This window comes from Mastomys coucha, unplaced genomic scaffold, assembly GCF_008632895.1.
Source record: "Mastomys coucha isolate ucsf_1 unplaced genomic scaffold, UCSF_Mcou_1 pScaffold12, whole genome shotgun sequence".
Lineage (NCBI taxonomy): Eukaryota > Metazoa > Chordata > Mammalia > Rodentia > Muridae > Mastomys > Mastomys coucha.
This window is the reverse complement of record NW_022196894.1, coordinates 94,452,505-94,478,194: the sequence shown is the minus strand read 5'-3', so window position 1 is coordinate 94,478,194 and position 25,690 is coordinate 94,452,505.

The following is a 25,690-nucleotide window of genomic DNA, read 5'->3' as shown; positions in this document are numbered from 1 at the left end:
AAAAAAAAGAAAAAAAAAAAAGAAATGCCCCTCAGTGACAAAGACAGACATTACCTCAGGGTAAAGTCCTGGAAAACAATTTTCCAAGCAAGCAGTCCCAAGAAACAAGCTCGAGTAGCCATTCTAATATCAAATAAAATCAGCTTTCAACCAAAAGTTATAAAAAAGGACAAGAAAAGATACTTCATACTCATCAAAAGAAAAATCTACCAAGAAGAACTCTCAAGTCTGAAGGTCTAAGCTCCAAATGCAAGGGCACCCACATCACAAAAGAAACTTTACTAAAGCTCAAAGAACACATTGCACCTCACACAATAATAGTGGGAAACTTTAACACCCCACTCTTATCAATGGACAGATCATGGAAACACGAACTAAATAGAGACACATTGAAACTAACAGAAGTTATGGACCAAATGGATTTAACAGATATATATAGAGAGAGCATTTCATCATAAAAGTAAAGAATATACCCTCTTCTCAGCACCTCATGGTACCTTCTCCAAAATTGATGATATAATCAGTCACAAAACAGACCTCAATAGATACAAGAAGATTGAAATAATCCCATGCATCCTATCAGATCACCATGAACTAAGACTGGTCTTCAATAACAGCATAAACAATCGAAAACACACATATACCTGGAAGTTGAACAACTATCTAGTCAATGATAACTTGATCAGGGAAGAATGAAAGAAAGAAAGAAATTAAAGACTTTAGAATCCAATGAAAATGAAGGCACAGAGACAGTATCCAAATTAACAAAATCAGAACTGAAAAGGGAGATATAACAGAAACTGAGGGAATTCAAAAAATCATTATATCCTACTACAAAAGCCTATACTCAACAAAACTGGAAAATCTGGATGAAAGAATTTTCTAGACAGATACCAAGTACCAAAGTTAAATCAGGATCAGATAAACCATCTAAACAGTCTCATAACCCCTAAAGAAATAAGAGCAGTCATTACAAGTTTCCCAACCAAAACAAGCCCAGGACCAGATGGATTTAGTGCAGAATTCTATCAGACGTTCAAAGAAGACCTAATACCAATACACCAATACTCTTCAAACTATTCTACAAAATAGAAACAGAAGGTACTCTACCCAATTCATACTATGAAGTTATGCTGAGTATTCTCCCTTGGAGATGGAACACTTTCTGTCTAATCAGGAATCATCAAAATTTCCTTTTATAGAGGACTACATAAGATTTTTTTCTACTTCTATCATGTTTAATGTTCCAAATAGATTTTAAAAAACTGGTTGGTTGCATATTACTTTTAGCTTCAGAAGATATCATGTATATTTAAGAGGCATTTAACTATTTTAAATTGTTTTGATGACTTAAAAAAATGTCAATACTGAGTTGTATATTTTAAAATAAATTTTATTAGTTTAATAAAAAAAACAACAAACCAACAAAATTAAAAAGAAAGAAGAAAGAGGTCATAGCAACATATAACATACACACCCAGGACACATCGCCTGAACTACTTTTTCCAATTAAGCCCTGCCTCCTAATGATGACATTTTGTTATGAGTCTGTCAAGGGACAAATCTACACATTAGACCAGAGCCCTCAGGATCTAGTCCTGCCTGGAAACGAAAGCACCACCACAGACACATCCATGGGTGCACCTAACTGATCTTCTAGGAATAGTTTAACCAGTTTATTATCTTAGCCAATCAAGACAATGAACAAAGTGAACCACCAGTGAGCGGCCACCTGTAGCTGGTTAGGGCTGTGGCTGGAACAGATTCCTCCCTCCTCACCACTCCTTCCAGATGTCCCTTGTGTCCCCTCAGTGTCACAGTAGTCCAGGTATAATCCTCCCTCTCTGAAAGTCTGAGCTTTGCTTCTCTTGCTTTCATCAGGCCACAATTGCTGTGACTGCTCTGTCACCATTGTCATAGGGATGCCTAGAAAATCCCCAGACAATTTCAGGAGGCCCAGCCATACCTCAGGAATATGCCAATGACTATAGTCCCACTGACCCTGAGAGTTCACAGCCACTGATGATAAAGGTGGCTTTACTTTCTGGTCACTGTCAGGAAAGGCCTAAGCGGCCAGGTGGCAGTCACATTTGGGTCCCATAGAACCCCTACTGTGCACCTCAATGTAACCCAACTCACTTCTCCAGGACTTAGGATCTCCATGCTGATAGGCTTAGGTTCCAGAGCCAGGAAGCACAAGCCCTAGCCAGTCATCAGGAATGATGGTGAAAGCAGTCAATCATACTCTCAAAACCCGGTTCCCAGATCTATGTATGCTGATTGTCTTACTGTTCTGTTGTTATGACAAAAATACCCCAACAAAAAGCAACTTAGAGGAGAAAGGGTTGGCTTTTGTTGTTGTTGTTATTGCTGTTGCTGTTTTGACTCACCGTTGCAGAGAGGACACAGTCCACCAAGACAGGGAAGACAAAGGATTAGGAGCATGAGGCTGGCCAGTCGAGTTTTATCTGAACACAGGCAGCAGGGCTAGGCTATACAACTTCAGATCCCACCCCCAGTGATGTAGCCCTCTATGAAGGCTGTACATGTAAAGGTTCTGTTATCTCCCAACCAGTGCCAACTTGGGGGCCTGAGCTTCTGGGGACAGTTCTCTTTCAGACCATACCACTAATGGATGCTAGCAAAACCCTCTGAGGGGACTGGAGACTCGATCATGTATTGACCACTTTGGAGAATAGCATCCCAACTCCAGTTGGTGTCACCCAAGCGGGTCCCACCACTGAACTTTTGAGGGATCCGCTCATTTAATGTGTTTACTTTTCTCCTTGCTGTGATAAAATACCTTGACAAACTCAGATTAAGGGAGAAAGGGTCTATTTGGGGGCCACACTCTGAGGGTACGATCCACCTTGGGGAGGGGGAGAGTTACTGTAACAAAAGTATGAGGCAGCTGGCTACATTACATTCACAGTCAGGAAGCAAGGAGAAACAGAGGCTGGTGGGAGGCAGCTGGCTATATACATTCACAGTCAGGAAGCAAAGAGGAACAGAGGCTGGTCAGCTCTTTTTCTCCCTCACATGGTACCCTAGCCCATGGTATTACCCACATCTGAAACCAAATCTAGCAAATTCCTCACAGATATGCTCAAAGCTTTGTCACAGGTGACCCTGGGTCCTGTCAAGTTGACAGTCACTATTAACCATCACATGGGTTTCTGTTCTGCAAAGCATTCATTTGGAGGCACTCATACCATATGAAAGGCAGGAAATAGAGTTGGTTCCAACAAGGGGAAACGACTTCCCTTTCTCAGGAAGGGTTTTCACCTCATCAGCTTTCAGTGAAGTAGTTGCTGGTTCTCCAAGGCTGGCAACCCGATGAACTTGATACATACCCTGTAGATGCGGAAGGTTCAGCAGCCATGATGAGGAATGGCATATAACTCTCACCTACCCCTGCCAGGGCAGCCATCCCTTCCCTAGCTTTGTATGAGCAGTTGGAGAGCTGAGGATGGGTCACACAGGCCAGTCTCCTATCCATTTTTGTCTTCTGTCACCACCATGTCTGGCATTCACTTATTTTTTTCATTAGCTTGATTTCCCATGTAACACAGTTACTGATGTCAGCCTTATCCTAAATGGAAAGTGTCAGGTCTAAAGTGCCCCCCAACTCCTAAAATGTCAGTGCCACTAGCAATGTTGTGCATTTTGGTCTGGGCTGAGCTCAGGCTGCACCCTGACAGGAAAACAGAAGGACTGTTAGCAAGTAAGCAAAAGCTTAAGCTCAGTTTTGCTCAGAAACCTGTGGCGGGGTTTATCTGTCAGAAAGAGACAATACTTCTATCTCTATCAATGCCACATCTAGTTCCCTGTTAGCATGGACTTATAACCACGTATCAAAGTCCCCAGGCTATAGTCCCTAAGCAGTAGGCTTTAAAATCCTTCAGAGTGGTGACCAGTCCCTCACTTCCCACTCCAGCCCATGTCTGTGGTAAGGTGCAAAAATGGCAGCTCCTGTCAAAATGGCAGCACCATATTCTCCTCAGCCTCCAGCTTTCACGGCAGCTTAGGAGTTGTCTGCATGGCAACACCTTTCCTGCCTCAGCCCAAAGCCTTGGTGAAACACACAGCAGGAGCTACCCCACAGAGCTGTCCATAGTGGCCGCACCTCCTCTCCACCCCGCCCTGACTCCCAGCAGCCCCACAGAGATGGCACCTCAGCAAAAGCTGGTTGCAACCCAGAAGGACTTCCCACCCTAACCCATGGTCCCAAAGCAGGAAAAAGCCACCAATTCCTGAGCAGGAAAATCCATCCATCCCTGAGCAGAAAACCCAATCCCTGAACAGGAAAACCCACCAATCCCTGAGCTCCTCAAGCTTAGGACTTGAAATCCCACCAATCCTCAGTCAGGAAATCTCTACCCTGAAAACTTCACCCCCTAAGAAATACTATATAAATACTGACCCTTTGTCCAATTTCCTGATCCCCACTTCCGGAAGCAGAATCCCTGGATTCATTCCCCAACACCCTGGACCCTCCAGTAAATTTCTTTCATGAGATTTCCTACCTGGTGTGACTCTTGTCAGAAGAAGCCAAGAAGAAAAGAAGTAGAGGAGTGGAGCTGAGGCTCCTGAGCTCCTCAACTCAGCTGGGGATTCCTTCCCCTGGGAGCCGCAACACCTCTGCTGAGGAGAATTCCTCTCAAAGTTGTGTGTCTTAGACTCCCAAGTCCCAGGATGCCCTTCCCTTAGGACACTGTCCCACCACAGAGCTGTGTGGTTCCTGGGCTCCCAAGTCCCAGGATGCCCTTCCATCTGAGCAGAAACACACACACTAGCTCCTGGAGTCTTCTCCCCAATTGCTATCCTAACTTCCATTATAGGCTGCCTCCTGTCCCTTCCTATTTCTTTAAAACCAGAAACGCTCCCCACCCTTTGCTATCTTGTCATCCTCTAAGAAATAGTCATGGCGTCTTCCAATTCCCCCAAATAAACCTTTCTTTGCAGCCAAGGAGTGGCCCAGTTGGTGGTTTCACTGCACACTTGCTTACATTACGATCTGAGAAGTCAGGAATGTACTGTGCCAGCTGAGACTTTTCTTCACACACTTAGACGGATTCCTAGTGACCAAGACCAAAATGGGTCCATATTCCAGAGGGTAACTTATGGGTCACTTGGGAAACCAGTAGCCATCTGTCTAGTCAAGTCCTAGAAAAGAACCCTGGTCTACCCAGTGAGGAGGAATCCTACTCACTTCAAGATCTGGAAGATCCAGCATCTGGATTCTTCTTCCTGCTCATTTGAAGCTGTCAGCAACCCTTTTATCTTGACTGCATCAAAGAAAGATGTAGCCCTGCTGCTTTCAAATGCTGAAACTAGCATAGACTTCTATGATGTTTAAAAAAAAATCATTTTGATCCTACTCAGAAAAAAAAAGAAACTATTTTGGCTCCCTTTAAGTAAGGCTAGTAGCATCTGAAGTCCTTAACACTAAAGAATGTTTGAACGGCTGCCGTTTCCTACAGTAGCTTGAATTCCTCCAAGCATGTTTAAACATGTTGGCTGCTTACATGCCAAGGATTTAACAGTTCAGGGTTTCATGTGCAGGAGTAGAGCCCAGTGCCCCAGATCCCAAGGCAATGATTCCTCAGCTCTGTTTGGGATCACAGGATACCACAAGTTGTATGGATCAGAGAAAAGAATGATGTCCAAAGAAGTCTAACATCTTGTCCTACTTGCTCACAGCCTGATAAAGTGGCAATAGGTCCTTCAGTACAAATGTTTTATCTGTGAATGTCACCTATGGTTCAGGATTAGTCTCAGCCATGTTCAAATTGGACATATGAGAATCTTCTTCATTGCTCTTGCAGAAGACTTGAGTTCATGCCAGGAGTGGCATAGCTCTGTGTGTGTGTGTGTGTGTGTGTGTGTGTGTGTGTGTGTGTGTGTGTTGAGGGGGTGTGACACAGTTCCTGCCCAGGGAGCATTGCCAGGCCATTGATCACCACATGTGCTTTGTTACTTTCAATCTCATTTTCTGGGGAATATACATCCCTCATTACTCAGAGCTAATTAGTCCATAATAAACAGATTTGGTTCTTGGGAATGAGGAATGGAGGTGGTCATGAAGCTGTGGAGGATGAGGGACAGGCCTTCCACTTGTCCTTTAGGGACATGGAAAATGATCTAGACAACATAACCACAAAGGCCATAAAAGCCTACATGCTCCTTTATAGAAATAGTTCCTTGCAGAAATAATTCATTGTGAGACTTGGCCTTGAAATTGGAATCATGAGGAGGTACGTGTACTCTCCAGTTCAATAACTGCTGCATTAATTAGCCAAGGTGAACTTGGGGACATCAAGGATAGAGAGTTAAAATGTCTCAATAAGAAAAGGAATGGGTAGGAAAAGAAGGAATCTATAGAAAACAAGCAATGATGGTAGGTTTATTTTATAGGAGGAAGGCTTGTATATGATCTAGAAACAAATAGTATTAGAAGAAGAGTATACGAGGCCATGAAATTGCCAGAATAGAAAACAAAGATTAGAGAATTAAGACATGATGTACAAGCATATAAAATGTTAGTATTTTGTTTTCCTAGATGCTTGAAGGATTGAAAATGACAATGCCTGATATACTTGCATAAACTTTAAAACTTTGTAAGAAATTATTTTAACCTAGTAGTATGTCGCCTTTCTGTTCTTACGTGAAAATAGTGACTAAAGACTGCAGTCTTTCCTGTGCCAGGAAACCACAAGAGCTATGCCCAGCTACCCATGAAGAACAGGCTGTGTAAAGTCTATAAGAAAATGTGCTTTTGCTTTGTGTTTTGTTTCTGTTTTAAGGAAGCAAGGATTGGAACTAATGACCTGGGATTTGTAAAAATTTATGTGAGTTTAAGGATTTCTAAAAAAAAAATTATTAACAATGGTCAAATCCTTGATGGTGTAACTTTTGTAAATAAGAGACTGGGTTCAGGCTCTCTGGTCAGGAGAAAGAAAAAGAATGAGAAGAAGGAAAAAGGGAGAAGACAGAAGAATGATGAGAATCCTCAGGTAAAGAGGAAGCACTTAAACTGACAGCTCACATCCACTGCTGACTCTGAGTCATCACTCATCTGTGCCATTCCCATTTGCACCTTGCTCAGGACCTTCCTCACGCTGAGGCTGGACCTTGGCAAGTGCAGTTCCCAGCACCCACATCAGAGGCTCACCCTCACCTGAAACTCCAATTCCAGAGAATTTGGTGCTCTCTTCTGGCTTCCATGAGTATCTGCACACAGTGTACATACATACAGAGAGATCCACATACATAAACACATAATGATAAAAATTAAATATCAAAAGGGATTTTTAAAATATAAGAAGGTATTTTTTTAAAGTGAGAATCTTTGGATGACAGACTTCAGCACATCAAGCATTATTCTATCCCATTAAAAAGTCCCATAGTCAGCAGTCCTGGACCAAGTCACAAAGTCTTGAGGCAAATATTCCTCCTCTGCTTCGGCCATCTTCAGTTCATATTCCCACCATCCAAAACAGGTGCTCAAAAAAGTCAAATGTCTTTCCAACATTTTTACTTTCTTAGCCCATAGGGAAAGGGTTGCCTTTATTGTGATTGTAATTGTATGTGTGTATATGTGCATGTTTGTGTGTATATGTGTGTTTGTATGTGTGTATGGGTGCATATTTGCATGTGCATATTTGTGTGTATGTGTATATGTGTGCATGTTTGTGTATGTATATGCGTGTTTGTGTATGTATGTGTGCATGGATGTATGCATGTTTCTGTGTGTGTATGTATGTTTGTGTGTATGTGTATATGTGCACATGTTTCTGTGTATATGTGAGCATGTTTGCATATGTACGTGTGCATGTGTGTGTCTTCATATTTGTGTATGTATATGAGCACATTTGTATGTATGCTTGTGTGTTCATGTTTGTGTGTATGTGTGCATATTTGTGTGTGTATATGTGCCTGTGCATGTATAAGAGTGTGTGTGTGTATGTGTGTACATATAGGGGACAAATACTGACATCAGGGATCTTCCTCCATCCTTCTCCACCCTGTTTTTTGAGTTAGGGTCTCTCACTGAACCTTGTGCTCACTGTCTAACCTGGCTGGCATTAAGCCCTAGGGATCCTCCCATCTCTGCTCCCAGTGCTAAGGTTACAGGAGCAGGCTGCTGCTGTACCTGGCTTTCATTTGGGTTTGGGGAATCCAAACTCAGGTCTTGACGATTGTGCAGAACACCATCTCCTCACTTCCCGGCTTCATTCAAGTCCTATGTGTAGAACTCTAAGGGGGACTCAATGCACATAGCTAAGTGTAAAGCCCCATCTCTGGGCCAACTGCAGTGGCCTGGCCCGGCAGTGGCTGGGTAGTTTCCTGTGTCCAGGGAAAGAAAGCGTAGCGCAAACAAGAGTCCACTATGGGTTGGTGGGTATTTTCACAGTTGATTGCTTGTCAGCCTGCAAATAGGAACCTCGCCTTCTTCCACACGCTGCTTATGACTGAAGCTGCTTCTTCAGCCCAGCAAGAAAACACCACTATCCACCTCTCTTCTGGATGGAGTTCCCCTTTCACCCTGGATGGCCACTAGGTGGCGACAGACCTCACTAACCAGAGCTGTAAGATACCAGCCTGAGTCCACACACACAAGCTAGACAGCTGAGCTGGCACGTGCAAGGAAAGAAGCTGCAGGTATTTCCACGGGGTTAAAAGACAACTGGTGCACGGACCGAGAAGAAAGGACCTGAGGGGCAGGAGGAGACCTGAAGCCTTAGGGAGGGTGGGCATGCCTTTGGAGAACATTTAGAAGAGTTTTGAAGCCAGGTTATAGTATTTCTTTTAGGGGGAGACTAGTGCTTGGGAAGAAGTCTTCAGGAAACATATTTAGGGGTGCTGTGTGAAGTTCTTCCTGGGGAGATACAAACACCTGCTCCTCCCCACCCCAAACAAGGCAGCAACTAGCCAAGCAGTAGGTTGGCCGGATGCTGCCTATATTCTAATGCTAATATTGGGTCTCCAAGACTGGTTGCCCCAAAGACAAGAGTCCTTCTCTCCACCTTCCACAGTCCACCGCCTGAGAGAACGAGAGTACGAGCAGTTTGGGCAGAATTGCACACGGTTGGCTGGGAAGAACAGGGCACGGTGGCAAACTCTCAGGAGACATCATAAGGAGCCCTCCTCCTGCTCACAGCAGCAGTTCCTGTTCTTGGAGGATAACACTCCACCACACCCACACTGGTGACTCTGATGCAGTAGTAGTGAATGAGAGGAAGCTGAAGTGAGCATGCGCTCCAGCTGTGCCAACCATTCCCCTGGATGATCTTGCTAGAACCACAATAGCTGAAGGTTTGAATAAGAATGGCCCCCATCAGCTCATATTTGACTGCTTAGCCGCCAGGCCAACTCTTTGATAAGATTAGAAGGACCATGAAGTATAGCCTTATTGGAGGAAGTATATAATTAGGGGTAGCCTTTTCAAAAGGCCCATACCAGGTCTATTCTCTCTGCCCCTCCCTACCAATCGGCAGGTAGTTCTCAGCTACTGCTCCAGGACCTGTCTACATGCCATGCTGAGGCATCGGTTCCACTAAAGTCAGTCACATGATGGTATAGTATAGAATAGAGTTTATTCAGGGCATGGAGAGGGGAGTTGAGAGGGTAGTAGAGACAAAGAAAGGCAGAGAGACAGACAGACAGACAGAGAGAGGTGAGAGAGAGAGAGAGAGAGAATAGAGAGTAGAAGAGTAGAGGCCAGCCATGAGCAGGTGGTGCGAGAGGGGGTAGGGGAATGGGGAGAGAGGGGGGAAGGGACGGGAGCAAGAGGAGAAGAGAAGAGAGCAAAAGCAAGAGACCAAGAGAGAGAGGAGGGGGCAAGCAGCCCCTTTTATAGTGAGTCAAGCACACCTGGCTATAGCCAGGTAACTGTGGGGTGGAGCCTAGACTAAATGCCAACACTGGAGACCAGGCTTCAAAGGAGAGGTGAATGCACAGAAGAAGTTAAAGGTCAGGCTCAGACCCGCCATCTACATTCACCATTTACACAGTTTTAAAGTACTTTTCTGGTTACTGTAACAAAACCATCTTAACCACAAAAGGGTTTGCTCCTGCTCACTTTCAAGGGATAAAGTCTATCAATTGGAAAGTCAGGAGAATTACCTTGTTCATGGGATACAGCCTATCAGTAGGAAAGTCAGAAGGAGAATTACCTTGTGTCCCCAATCAGGAAGCAGAGAGATGAATGTGGCCACAACTCCCTTTCTCTGTTTTCAGTTTTTATTCAGACCTGGAATCCCAGGCCATGGGTTGAGGGAAGGGTGGGTCTTCCCTAAACTAAACTCTCTGGGAGTGGCCTCACAGACACTCCAAGAGCCCTGTCTCCTGGGTCATGCTAAATCCAACCAAGTTTACAATGAAGAATAACCCTCATACCTAGCTAGTGAGACAGGGTTGGATCCAAGTGTCTTGATTATTTTTCTATTTTTCAGTCAGTATTCAGAAAGAAAATACACATTAGAATCCCAGAGGCTGGAGAAATGGCTCAGTCAAGAGCCTAATGGGAAAAATTACCTAGCACAGTGTCTCAATTCACAAAATTCAGGGACAACAGGCACAGCAGCTCTGAATGAGATCTTTGAAGCTTAGATCTTATTCGTTGGCCTGTGTTTGGTTGGGGGCAGTAGGTTATTTTATTGGCTGGGTTTGTGTGGGTTTTGTTGTTGTTGTTGGGATTGTTTGCTTGTTTGTTCATTTGCTTTTGATTGGCTTTTGGTGAGGTGGCAGGGTCTCTCTCTGCCTAGCCCTGGCTGCCCTAAAATTCATCATTGTAGACCAAGTTGACCTTGAATTCACAGAGATTTGCCTGCCTCTGCTTCTGAGTACTGGGATTAAAAATGTGCATCAGCCGCTTGATGATTAGATTGAATTGTTAGTTTGCACAGTCCAGAATCACCTAGGAAGAGAGTCTCTCGGGAAGCCATTGTCTACATCACATTTGCCAGCGGGCAGGTCTGTGGGGCACAGTTGTCATGCTTGCTCATTGACATGAGAAGCCTTGCCTACTGTGGGTGGAACAATTCCCTCAGCAGGAAATCCTGGGTTATATAAAAATGGAGAAAACTAGCTAACTTTAAGCATGCGTATGTCCATTTTCTTTGCTCTCAATCATGGATGCGACCAACCACCTCAAACTTCCTGCCTTGACTCCCCAACAATGACAAACTATAACTAGGACTTGTAAGCCATTACAAGTGCTTTTGTTAGAGTTTTTTTTCACAGTAACAGAAACAAAATAAAAACAGCATCTAGATTTTTTAATCTTTGTCTGAAGGGCTCCTCAACCTCCTCCTAACAGAATATTTAACAATAACAATTTAAAGTAAACCCTGTTGCTCTGGGTAAACTTAATCAACAAGGTTGCTTTCTCTTCTCACAATACCTCAGGCTTCAGGAGGCATCGAATGGCCACATGTCTCAAATATTATCTCTGTGTGATACAGAGTCTATGCTCAAAGGCTAGCACCTGCTTGTATACATGATACTCCCTGGCTCTTGGCCAGCATCAACCCAGGGTATCCATATCCCCCTGCTCTCTGACACTCCAAGTGTAGATTCATTGGTGGAGAAACTGGACTTTGGCATCATTGAGATGGCTCCGTGGGTAAAAATGCTTGCCACAGAGCTAGAGAGATGACTCAGTGCTTGAGAACACTAACTGCTCTGCCCAGGGATTCCAGTTCAGTTCTTAGCTCCTACCAGGCAGCTCATAGCCCATAGCCATCTGTAATTCCACATGCATGTGGTGCATAGAAAATACATGCAGGCAAAATGCAAACTGATACCTATAAAATAAGAAGACCTAAAACAAAACAAAACCTGATGATGAGGTTGATTCCCAGAACCTACATACACCACGGTATGTGTGTGCTGGCCCTTACACACCACATACACACATACCCAAAGATACTTTTTTAAAAAGCCGATCTTTTAAGATAATCTGAGATCTGTGAATTTCTTTTATTGTAATATTATAAGAAAGCAAATTTTCATGTGAGTGTTGCTTGCATATGTGTGGGCTCTTATGTGTAAAAGTCAGCCTCAGATGTCCACCTGTAGGACTTGGAGCTCACCAACTGGGCTAGGCTAGCTCTTTGTCTACTTGGCTCTGTCATCACAGCACTGATGTTACACATGTGCACCAAACCTGGATATTTTATGTGGATGCTGGGGATCAAACTCAGGCCAATGACAAGCAATTTACCAGCTGAGTCATGTGCTAAGCCATGACTGTAACCTTTAATACCCTTTCATTTGCTTTCTCATTGGGTGAGTTCTTTCTCTCTGTGTGGGTGGAAGAGACCACAGGATAACAGCCAGCATGGAGGAGAGCTAGGCTCAGTAAAGAAATGTCTGCTATTGCTACATCCTAAGCTTCTGGCCCTGGGTACCCATTGCCCTGTGCACTTTCTTGCTATAGTGATATCATTTATTCAGAGATACAGATATGTATTTGTCTCGGATGCCATTTTGAAGACCCTTAATCTCTATAATGTTGCAGAGACTGAGGGAAGTGGGTCTTTACTAGGTTAGAACTCAGAAATCAACATGCCATAATTTTTTAATTTTAATTGTTATCTTTGTATGTGTATGTACATGTGTAAGTGCAGATGTAAGCATGCCACAGTATACATGTAGAGGACAAAGGAAGGGCTAGAAAGATGGTTTAGTGATTAAGAGCACTGCCTGCTCTTCCAGAGGTCCTGAGTTCAATTCCCAGCAACCACATGGGGGCTCACAACCATCTGTAGTGGGGTCTGATGCCCTCTTCTGGTGTGTCTGAAGACAGCAACAGTGTACTCATATACATAAAATAAATAAATAAATCCTTTTTTTTAAAAAAGAGGAAAAAGGGCAACATTCAGTGTGTGTACTCTCTGTCTTGTTTGAGAAGGGGCTCTTGCTGTATGGCACTGCATTTACAGGCTAGCTGGACCACCAGCTCCAAGGATCCTTTTGTCCCTGCTCTGGTCTCACTGTAGAAGACCTGCAGTTATAGAAGACTGCTAATATTCCCAGCTTTATGTAGGTTTGGGGATCCAATCTTAAGCCTTCATGCTTGCATGCTCAGCAATTTACCTACTTAACCACCTCCGTAGGTCTTGGGTCCAATCTCAGGTCCTCATGTTTGCTTGCCAAGCAATTTACTCACTAAGTCATCTTCTTTGCCCTTACTTTATTTTTTAGATGATCTTTATCTATTTAGGCTTGAACATGTGATCTCCTGGCTCAGCCTCCCGTATGCTGAGGTTATAGGTGTATATCACCTGGTCTAGGAGGATCTTACAGTTATAAACGTGCAGTGATGATAGCCGTACAGGCCATTTGGAAATATGCATTAAAGTACCACACATTTCAGCATTAGCTAAGAAAGCCACCAGCTACTGCCCAGCGTCCTTGACTGAAATTTCAGGAGAACATGATAGATTGGCCACATGTCTGTTTAGTGAGCCACATTTTTATCTCAATGAAATATCCTCCACACAAAACCAGCTGTCTATTCATTCAGCTCCCAGAATGTTCTCTGATGTCAGTGTCATTCTCCTTCCTAAAGGCAATCTTCCTAACCCCGTTAAGAAAGCAGTGGCTTCTATTACATTTGCATTCATTCAATAAACTTCTCTCAAGTCAGCAACACACGGGCCTCGAAGGTCAACCTCTGTTCCTGGCTCTCCTGAGTGCTGGCAGTGTCTGCAGACAGCAAATTCTGAAGGCTGCTTTTCACACCACACAGCAATGCATGTCAGGAACCCAAGATGGAAGCAGCACAGGTTTTGAACAAGGGCACAGTCTGTCAAAACGCCTTTCATGAACGTCTCTTCCATGAAAAAAAAATCTGTATTTCTCCCCCATATAGTTTATTTGCCATTTCTGGTTTAAATGTTATTTTTTAGAAGATTTATCTATGTACTTTATGTATATGGGTGCTTTGCCCACATGTACATTTGCACACCAGAAGAGAGCATTGGAGTCCATGGAACTCACAGTTATAGATGGTTCTGAATCACCATGTGGGTGCTAGGAATTAAACTCAGGACCTCTGGAAGAGTAGCCTTAACCATGATTTATCCCTCCAGCCCCAAGGATATTTCCTTCTTTTTTGTGTGGGTGCTTTCTGTTTTGTTTTATTTTTCCAGACAAGGCTTTCTTGGATGTCCTCAATCTAGCTCTGTAGACCAGGTTGGCCTTGAACTCAAAGAGAGGCACCTGCCTCTGCCTCCTGAGTACTAGGATTAAAGGCATGCCACACCACTGTCTGTCTCCTTTTAAAAATTATTATTATACATATGTAGTATAGTATTGTATTGTATTGTGTAGTATATTATATACTACTGTGTTGTACAAGCTAGACACAACCTAGAATCACCTGGAAAAAGAGTCTTAATTACAAATGTCTGTGGGTGAGAGTCTTGATTGTCAATTGACCTAGACTACTGTGCGTGGCACTACTCCCTAGGCAGAGGGTCCTGAACATTTCAAGAGCTCAGAAATCGAGTTGAGTCTAGAAGAACAAGCAAGCAAGGATCTATATATTAGTTCTCTTGACTTTTGACTTCAATTGTGAGATTTGACGTCCTTGAATTCCCCACACTACTGGAATGTAATGTAGAGTTATAAAAGGTTGAATGAATCCTTTCTTTCTGTGGTGGTTTGAATAGAAATGGCCCCCATAAGCTCATGTGTTTGAGTACTTGGTCATAGGGCATTGTGCTATTAGGAGATGTAGCCTAATTGAAGGAAGTGTGTCGCTGTTGGGATGGCCTTGAGGTCTCCTATGCTCAAGCTATGCCAGTGTGACACACAGTTTCCTTCTGCTGCCTGCTACAGATCAAGTTGTAGAACTCTCAGCTCCTTCTCCAGCACCACATCTACCTAGATGCTACCACACTTCCTGCCAGGATGATAATAGACTGAACCTCTAAATCTGTAGGCTAGCCACAATGAAATGTTTTCCCTTATAAGAGTTCTAATAGTCATGGTGTCTTTTCACAGAAATAGAACCTTAAGACACTTCTCTAAGTCCCTTTGGTCAGGATACTGTACCACAGTCACAGATATAAAAAGTAGGTGGCTAATGACACAATTAATATGATCGTATGATTTAAAATTGCCACTTCAGATCACACTGACACCCTATCTTCTTGCCACCCCAACACCATTGCTGACCAACACTAGTGAAATTTCTACTCTTCTCTAGAATTTCATGCATATTGCACCCATTTGCTTCCCTTGGTGGCTTTAGAACACAGCAGAGTTTTTACTGTATCATTTATAGTACAGACGAGGAGCTCAAGGCCCAGAAACATCAGGCAACCTGCCTAATGTCACTTAGAAGTGAAGGGACACTTCTTGAATATCAGGCCCCCTTCTGTTGATGTCAGGCTCCACAGAAATGGGAAAGATATGCATAGTTGGTTTGCAGAGTCTTGAAAGCTAGCCACAGCACACCTTTGGACTCAGTGCCCCCCCCCCAAAAATGCAGACAGAACTTTTGCTAAAATCACTCTTCAGGGAGATCTTACCACTCAACTTCTCTAGATAAAGGGATTTGAAGAATAGAAACTCTACTGCAGGGAAGACAGGAGGTCCAGCAGGGACAGCCATTGGCCTGCCTCTTTCCTCACCTATGAACTCCCTCAAAGTCCTGGAAAGAATGTTCCAATCTTCCTGTTCTCTTTCTTTGGTGCAGGTTGTAAAGCATGCAAGTTTCACTCTATTTATCTGGAAGGGAAGATTTACTAGTTCTCCCTCCCCCAGGATTCATTCCTAGGAAGTTAAGTCTGAGTACCAGGCTCAGCTGGTACCCTTCCAATTTGTGAAGCTCATCTTAAAAAGTCTCCTCCCAGAGAACACGTAATTGGAAGGAGCCTGTCACTCGGGGCTGCCAGAAGGATCTTTTGATGATACTGCACCTCTGGACCCATCCTTCCTGGTCCCATCAGCTTGCTTAGCATCTTAGAGACTCACTGGTCTTCATGGGCTTAGCTACTAGGCTCTGAATTCTACTCACATAAGGTTATAGCTTCATTCATTGGCCTCATTAGTTAGGAATTTGTTATATCTTTGTGCTTAGCTCACACCTGCAACACTCTAGGGAAAAAATCTGTTAAGAGATTTAATGGTTGACCAAGATCTGATGTGGAGAGCTGCGAAGCACCACACCTCAAAGATGGCGCTGGCCGCCGCCCCCCGCCAGTCTGATGGCGAGCACTCTTGAAGTAAACAACTCCTTATTTGGTTATGGGCTGAGTCAACTGGCTTGCTTCTGCTATGTGGGCCTGTTAGATAGCACCACGTGGCTTTACCTAGGTGGCTGACCATACAGTATTTAACCTGTGGGTTGGCTTTCCTCGGGGTCAGTCTGTCAGAAGATTCTTCAAGGTTCCTGAATAAACTGCTGGAGAAGAGCCCGAGAGTGTGTTGCGTCATTCTTGCTGGTCGAGGGTGGTCGCGACAATCTGAGGGAGGATGATGAAGGGATTAGAGCCTGTGGCAAATTATAATGATGTGTAATGAACTACTCAAATAGATGCCACAGGACTTTTGCCTAGAAACATCTTAGACAAACAAGTTGCCTTCTTATGTACCCAGAAAGCAGAAAGTTGGTCTCCTCTTACCTCACAATACAATTCAGGCAAATGCAGTGCTGCTCCAAGCCATATGAATGAGAGCTTTGTGGGCACTTCAAAAATATTTACAAAGACACCAACTATACTTTATAAGAGTTATATGCATCTAGTCTTAAGGTCCATAATCTTTGTACATAATTCCAACCTAAAGCCAACCTAAACTGGAAAGCCTCCCCTATGTGGTTCCATTTTCTAAAACATAAATATGTATCTACCCACACAGGACATGGACCTGAGTCACAGCAGTTTTTATTTACAACAGTTTAAACTAGAAAAGATTTGAATGTCCACACCATGGAAGACAAATTAACACATTTGGATATTTCATACCATGTAGTACTATTTAGTGACAGAAAAAGGATAAAATATGTTATACAGAGACAGAGAGGGAAATCCCCAAGTGGTATTCTGAGCACAGGCACAAAGCACTCATCAAAGATGATCATGTCTACACAGATTTAGAAAGACTTTCTCTTACCCCCACTGTCTGGATGGACCAGTGGTGGCTGTGGGTGGCTATGGGCATCTTTGGGGAGTTTGTGTTCGACCTGCTCTAGCTCATCCTCCTAATGATTCATGTTCACTCTACATACAAAATAGTCATTACATCCAAAGACCTAAATTCTCAAGCCAGTATACTATCAGCGCTATTTCAGAATCTCTTATCTCATGGGCATTACTACATATCTGCCATGCTGGTAGATACTGAATAGCTTGATAATACCAGGTAAAGTGAGTTTTTAAATAGTGAGAACTCTCAACCTCTCTTTTGGACCTGAACCAGCCTAACATATCTGGAAACAAGCTGATATTTTGTACTAGCATTGGAAATGTGTCTCTCCCAGCATCTCTGTACTAGGAGGAATACATATGCAAAGAAACTATTCACACTAAGGAAACAGTGTCTTCCAGACACATTAGAGCTTGTGCACTTACAATTCAAGAGACTGACAGTACACACAAGATCTGCACAAGTTCAAACAAGACAAAATAACAGCACCAAAGAAGAGAAAATCAGTTGTCTCCAATGGAGCATCACTGGGCATATCAACTACACAACAGGACAGGCCCAATGCCAAGGTGTAGTTGACCAAAGCAAAGTGGACACCATGTTGGTTAGTTGGTTGGTTGGTTGGTTGGTTGGTTGAAGTTACTGGGTTTTCTGCTTGTTCTTTAGTGTGTGTGTGTGTGTGTGTGTGTGTGTGTGTGTGTGTGTTTGAGAAAGAAACAGACAGAGAGAGAGAGAGAGAGAGAGAGAGAGAGAATAACATTGGAGATGTAAGGAGATGAGGAGGATTTGGGAGACTTCAGAGGAGAAAAATAATCTGATCAGAATATATTGAATAAAAGAACTTTAGTAAATTTTTTGAAAGAGATGAGTCATGGAGAACACAACAAGGACACAGCACATAAACACAAACTGCTACTCTGTCCATCAACAATGGAGAGGGTTCGTTTTGACAGAGGGGAGAATAGACTGTCTTCATATTAACTGTGGCTATTAACCTAATCAGAACACCTGACAAACTTGGCCATCCTGCTTGTAAGAACAGTGCTAAGCCATAAAACATCAAAGCAAGGCAAGGTGCTGATCATCAGCTGCGTGTCCTGAGTCCCTTCATAATTACCAACACACAACACACAGTTTTGAGTTTCCTGTGTATTTTACTTTTCTCGTATATAAAAATAGATCAAAAATTAATGCAGCAAATGTCAGTTTGAGGATAATTTAGCACATGTTAATTTTGTCAGTAGAAATAAAATCTAACAAATATCAGTAAAGGAATAGTTAGAATGACATAATCCAGAATACTGACACCACCAAGCATTGGCGACTCTTTGGGACAGCACAGCTGCTTCTCTGCAGCTGGTGGGAAGGTGGACAGCCTGGAAGCTTTGGAAGGCAACCTTCAGGCTAGTACATCCACAGAGCTAGTACAACCTTCCCTTACAGTTCTTCCATCTTCCATGCTCTTCAGCACTGACCCAAAGGATTTAAACTCATATGACACAAAGGCGCATGTCAACTCTACTTACTATAAAAACTGGGATCAGATGGATGTACCCTTAGTAGATCAATAAATAATAATAGTAAAAAATCCAGACAATGGAATAGTATTCAGCACTAATAAAGGAAAGGAATGAACTAAACTGGATCTTTCCTCCCTTGAGCTGTTCTCTCTGGGTCTGTCACCAGATGCAAAAATAATGAACACCATAGCTAAACATTAGGCTACCCAGAAGTAGAATGCCAAGAGAGAATGGCTAAGATGCTGGCATGATAATTAAAGTATATTATTCAGAAACACTACCTGTATCATGAAATGACATTTCAGCCAAGGACAGACTACATACAAGTCTACCCCCAGTAAGACTGTAATGAATGTTATTGCCCAGAGACACCACAACAGCATCACAACACACCACAAAGCTCACAAAGCTAATGTACTGCCCACCGTATAAAAACACACAAGGGGGCCAGTGAGAAGGTTCAGTGGGTAAAGGTGCTTTGCCCCCAAGGCTGACAACATATGTTTGATCCCTGGGACTTACATGGTAGAAAGAGAGAACCAGTTCCCACAATTCCTCTGACTAACACATGAGTCCTATCATGTACACAAACTAGAGCATGCAAGCATACACAGGCACATACAAAATGATGAACAATGTGTAATTTTAAAAATATATGACATACATCTGTGAACAGCTCATGATGCACAATATCAATAACCCAGGAAGGGATGCATTCATTAGTTTACTGACTACACTTTTCTCATCTTAAAGCTTATTCCTTCTTACAAAAGATAACCACCACCAAAAGCTATACCTTGGAACCCCAGTGGATCAATAGGAACACCAACCTATCTACTAAACTTTCGATCTAAAATTTATCCTGTCTACATGAAATCCAGGGATGGGGGGGGTGGAGAAGAGACTGAGGGAATGGCCAACCAACCAATAACCAGCCCAACTTGAGACACATCCCATGGGCAAGCACCAATCCCTGACACTATTAATGATATTCAGTTATGCTTGAAGTGAGGAGTCTAGCATGGCTGTCCTCTGAGAGGCTCAGCGTGAGGAATGGGAGCAGTGTTGATTCAATAATTCTGCCCTTTCTCCAGCCTGGAGCAGGCTGATTCAGACCTTGCTCTGCCACAGTCAGCTAGCCCACCTAGGGTGGAGCCTTCTGACCTAGAAGAAGTCTGTTGTCCTGCCACTTCTGCAGCTTCCTGCAGACTTACTAAGCCTGTCTGCCTGATGAGTTCCTGACAACCAACAAGATGCTGATGAGGCTGCGAGATCCTGGTATTGAGAGGGATGAATCCCCTCCCCCATATATACTCAGACTCCTAAGTAAACATTGGGCCTTGATCAGAACCTTGTCTTGGTCTTATTTTTATTCTTCTCTCACCGTCCTCCCATATAGCCCCATCTCTCCACTCAGGGAACTCAGTTCATGTAGCCGGTGATGGCTACAAATAATAACTTGGAGTCAGCAGTGGATAAGAGCTGTTAGTTCAAGTAGTGTTCTCGCTTTACCCAAGGATTCTCATCATTCTTCCTTCTTCTCCTTTCTTATTTCTACTCATTCTTTTTCCTTCTTCTAACCAGAAAGCCTGAACCCAAGGCCCCCAAAGGCCAAGTGGAAGGTTCCTCATCCTCCACAGCCTCATGACCACCTCCACTCCTCGTTCCTGAGAAGTGCATCTGCTTCATTTGCTATGAATTGATTAGCTCTAATTAACGGGGGAAGTGTATTCCCCAGAAAGAGAGATTAAAAGTAAAACAAAACCAGAGACGGCAGGCCAGCTTCAGGACAACCGCAAGCATCAGCACACGTGGAGCTCAACGGTCTGGTGATGCTCTAGGGGCAGGAACTGTGGCATAGTGCCCCTGCAGCCACCGAGCCAGATCAACTAGGCTCAACCCAGAAGCTGATTCAGACATGCAGATACCCACAGCCAAAGAGTGAATGGGGCTTTCAGAAATGTTGGGGAAAGGATTGCTGGCCCTAAATGGAAGACCAACAGAGTCAACTAAACCAGACACTTGGGGCTCTCAGAGACAGGAACCATCAGCCAAAGAGCATACAAAGAGCTAGACCTAGGCTTCCCACACATATGGAGCAGATGTGAAGCTTGGACTTCATGTGTGTTCTGAACAACTGGAGTAGGGGCTATCCCAAAAGCTGTTGCCTGTATGTAGGATATGTTCTTGTAGCTGGGCTGCCTTGTTTGGCCTCAGTGGGAGAGGATATGCTAACCCCCGCAGAGACTTGATGTGCCAGGGTGAGAGGATACATTGGCGGGGGTTCCATCCTCTCAGGGGAGGAGAGAAGGATTTCGGAAGGGGGAGACCACAAGAGGGAAGTGAGCAGGACATAAAGTGAACAAATAAAAATATTTTTTTTTAAAAAGCTATGCTTTATCGTGCTATAACATGTAATACCTTAGCATGCTGTACTATGTAATGTATCCAGCGTTAGCCATATTTCTCAACTGAAAAAAAGAGGTCATATGAAGAGGCTGACCACCTCATCATGGCAAGATCTCCTGGCAACACACCTCACAGAACAAACTCCTTGTTGAGTGAGGTGAGTGTGCCTGTCATGTGAACACCAGCAGCAGCAGGCAGGGCCCCAGCTGGGACAGGGAAGGAGAGAAGCAGGCTGCTGTTGTCATTCCCCGTGGGCCCCACAGCACGGTGACTCTGCATGGGTAACATTTGGGCTAAAATAGTTACTCTTTAAAATGTACTTATGTAAGAAAACTCATATAAGCCTATAAATCTGAGAGCCCGTCCATATCCTCAAAGCCTTTGAGAGGGTTTTCCAGCCCAGTCTCAGCACTAACCGTCTCCAGAAACCTTGGCAGATGATTCTTTAGGATGTGTTTTTAAGCCCTGGTAATGCTATGCTCAAGATGGGACATTTTTTGAGAGCACTGAAAATGAGGCCTACCATCGCAGTAGCCTGACACAGCTGGGCTCACTTTCACTGTAACTCAAACAGTAAATGGGCTATGCAACAGTTAAGGATCCACAGTCCCCAACATCACCTCAGTAGGGAAAAAAGATAGACATTGGCTGTCAGCTGCCTGCAGATTCTGGCACAGCACAGCTCCTAGCTGGTCAGCAGGCATCAAGGAGGAAAATCTGAGGAAAGGAAAGGCTCATGGGAAATCACACCTAGTGCTGAGAACATAGGGATCTTCTGTGTGGTCATGAGGCACGTAGGGGAAAACACACTGTTAATCATTGATGCTGTGCAAATGCATTATGGTATATAATATGGAGAGAAAGGTGTATGTTCCATGCTAAATCCACCCTGTATAAACCCTCTTATTGACAGTGGGTTGCTTTATTGCCTGGACACGTTTTTATCACTTACCTTGTTTTCAGAGATATTAACCTGGGGTTGTAAACTCAGTGGCTAACGTCAGAAGGTTGTTTGCCCACAGACCACATGTCATTATCCTCACTACAGGAAGGATGCCAGTTCCCCTTAGGCAAACTGCCACCAACATCTCTGATTGCTCACATCCTCCTATCTTTCCAGGTTGCTTTTTTTTTTTTTTTATAATTTTCCCATCTTTAGTTCTTCAAAGCCATGGGGTATAGCTTCACTTTTATTTATTTTCTTCTCTGAAGATATTTGTATTTAAAAGTGATAAATGTCCCTAATAAGAGAGTAAGACACACTGGTCCCAAACTCTAGGAAACATCACACTGAAAGTACAGCCATGCTGCCCTGATTGTCAGGGACCCTGGGGAAGTCTTTGCACCAGAAGTGCATGGCTGACTTCTGGTGCAAAGACCTCTCCGTGGGCAGCACTTTCACAGCACTCTGAGACTTAAGGCCTGTTCAGCTGGAGGTTCTAACATATCAGTGATGGACCTCAGAAATCACCACCAAGGATACAAGAAAAGCATTCTGAGCTCATATGTGTAGATATGAGTGCTCTTAGGAAGAGTCTCCGGGACTAATTCCTGAGCAAGGCCATATAGCAAACAGTTTGCACTACCTGTAAAATTTGTCCTATGGACCCATGAGCCACAGCCACTCGTCTACCCCAGTAAAGTCTGCAGTATCAGGCTTGAAAACCTGATCATAGACCAGAGACGTTATGACTTCGAAGGGAGCTTGTGCCTCCTGGGTATTCAGTCAGTCATTGGCATCTCCTAACTCAGACGTGTTCCAGATTAGTCTTTCCAATACTCAACATGCCTTCTTATTCAGGCATAAAGGTACCCCAAGAAATGATTCGTAAATAGCTAAAGCTAAGATTAAACATTGTTCCCTGGCCAGCACAGCATTCCAATATATCCTAAGCTGTCGTTACCAAGCTGTCGTTAGCTTGGAATTTCTCACAAGGAAGCTGAAGAGCATTTTCAGGAACTGCTAGGTTGGGACTTCCTGGTGCTTGCCTCCAGCAGACACAGTGAATTAGCATGGGAATACCCAAATAGCCCCAGTGGGAAGGGCATCACTGCTCTTCTGCTTTGCACCTGGATGCCTGATCTTACCAACCTTGATGTGGCCCTCACCTGCCTACATGACTTTGTCATTCGCCCTGTATACTATATAAGCCTGGTTTTCACTTTGTGCACATACAGACTTACACATTCAGATTCGAGCTTCGAGCCTCATGCAGTCTGCAGCCCCCTAGGCCCAGAACAAGTGGAGCAGGCATTGCCCTCACTGCAGGTTGCCAGGGTCACCAGCAGCAGCCATAGAGAGAGACCTGGCAATGGGCTCCAGCCCCAGCTTCCTCCCTGCTGCCTCAAGCCACATACACAGCTCCATAGCCACAATGAACTTGCACCTGTACCACTGAGGCCCTGGTTCGCCTTGCAGCTGGACTGCATGGCTTCTCAGCCTAGTGGCTGCCAATCCACCTCTGATCATAGCTCTGCCTTCTTTAGTGCCTGCCAAGGTGGCAGAAGTCTATTCCTCCAGTGAACTCATTTACCACGCTCCATGGGTCTGTCTCACCCTAGAAAAGAGAGGTATGTTGTGGAAAATGACCTCTGCTCTCTGTAGGAGGTCAGGGTGGTTCATTTAGGCTTGGGAGTAAGAAAGCCTGTCAAACCCTGACCTCTGAGAGTGCAGGCCCAGCTGACCTTACATGTCTTATTTCTTGTGTACTGGCCAGAGTTTGCCCAGAGGTGCCATGAAAGATAATCCACAAAGTACACAGGGCTGTCTCATCTGTCTACACTGGAAAGTTGTGGCCAGCTATCTGCATGACTTAGATTAGGGGTGGGAAGGAGTTTGCTTTGCTTTGCTTTTCCTTTTCTTTTCTAGCTTGAATCAAACATGTTCATTTCTGAAGGTGCGAACCAGGTGTCTACGGACACCTTGGGTTGTGTTCTTAAAGTGCCCAAATAAAGCATAGTCTTGACAAAGCAATACCTAAGATTGTAGGCAACGAATCCCACAAGGCCTCAATCCCAGATAAAGAACTACAGGCAACTAGCGATGCTGAGAGTAGAGGAAACAGCCTTCCCCAGGGGTGAGTGTACAACTGGTTCTCCAAAACCAACTGGAAACAGACATGCAAATCCTATGGCATGGGTTGAGCAGGTTGTATTTATGCTTTTAGGAATAACAGATCACCGATTATATAATATATCCTTAATTAAGAAGGAAGGAAGATATGATATAACTGTATTATAATCCCCACACAATTATTTTTCAATATACACAACAGATGGAGACCTGGAGCTACTGCTCCCACCACGCCTTGCTCTGCTTCTGCCAGCTCTAACTGCCATCTTACACACATCTGTCCTACAAATTAGAACTCGTCTATGGCCTATCAGCTCCTGTTTAATGACAACCACTTGACTTGCCTGAGTCATCTTGGCAAGGGAAAGGGAAGTTGAAAAGGGAGGCTCTGGCAACCATTGTTTCCTGCAGTTCTGGCTAACATGTATATCCTGGTTCCCATGGTTATTTCAGAGATTGCAGTTACCCTCTCCATGGGCCACACATCTACTCCTGGCTCTTAAGTCCCCCTTCCTTTAATGGGGAATTCATCTAGAGGTTCACGGATGAGCAGAATATCAAAATAGGGCCCTTTTAGAGGTGGGGCACAGCAGCAGAGTGGTATCAGGTAGAACAGGACGTCAATGCAAAGTCTGACAAAATGGCTCAGAGTGACCAGGAGTCAGTAGAACCCAGAGAACAAGGAATACTCCAGAACATCCCAGGAAAAGCACCAGAAGATGCTTCTACCCCTACCCCCAGACCCAACTGCTACCATGTGGAGCCTGACATCTCAGGCTAAAGGTCACCGGTTGACCAGGAGCAAATCCAGGTCTTCAGAGGACAAAGGAAAGCCTGAGAGGTCTTTGACCTGGGAGGTCCTTGACCTGAGAGGTCCTTGACCTAGGGCTTCCCAGCATTTATGAGAATACAGTCTTTTCTTTATAAGTGTCTCAGCTTCAGGTATTCTGTTATGGCAACGCCTAGGAGCTAGACACATCTCCCAGAAATGCTTGGTGTTAGATGTAACAAAGGTCTGGCCTGTGAGGAAAAGATTCATGTCCAGTTTACCTGTCTGGTCCCCGGAGAGAAGAGCAGGCCATTCTCTTGACCAATTTATCTTTCTTACTTGTGGGAATAGGTTATAAAGATTTTTTTCTGCTGTCATATTCTTGATTTCTAAGTTCTTTCTCTGTTCTCTAGCTGTTTTAATGTTTTATTAATATTGTGTGTATGTGATGTGTGAGACTGTGAAGACACATGTATGTGCTACAAAATACATTGTGTGTGTATGTATGTGTATATGTATGTATGTGGTGTGTGTAGTGTTTGTGTATATGGTGTATATGTGTGTATATATGTATGTGTGTGTGGTGTGGTGTATTTGTGTGTGTGGTATGTTGTGTTGTGGTGTGTTTGTTTGTATGTATGTATGTATGTATGTATGTGATCTATGTGTGTGTGTATGTGAGAGAGATAGAGAGAGAAAGGAAGAGAGAGTGGTGTGTGTGTGTGTGTTATGCTGTGGTGTGGTGTGTATGTG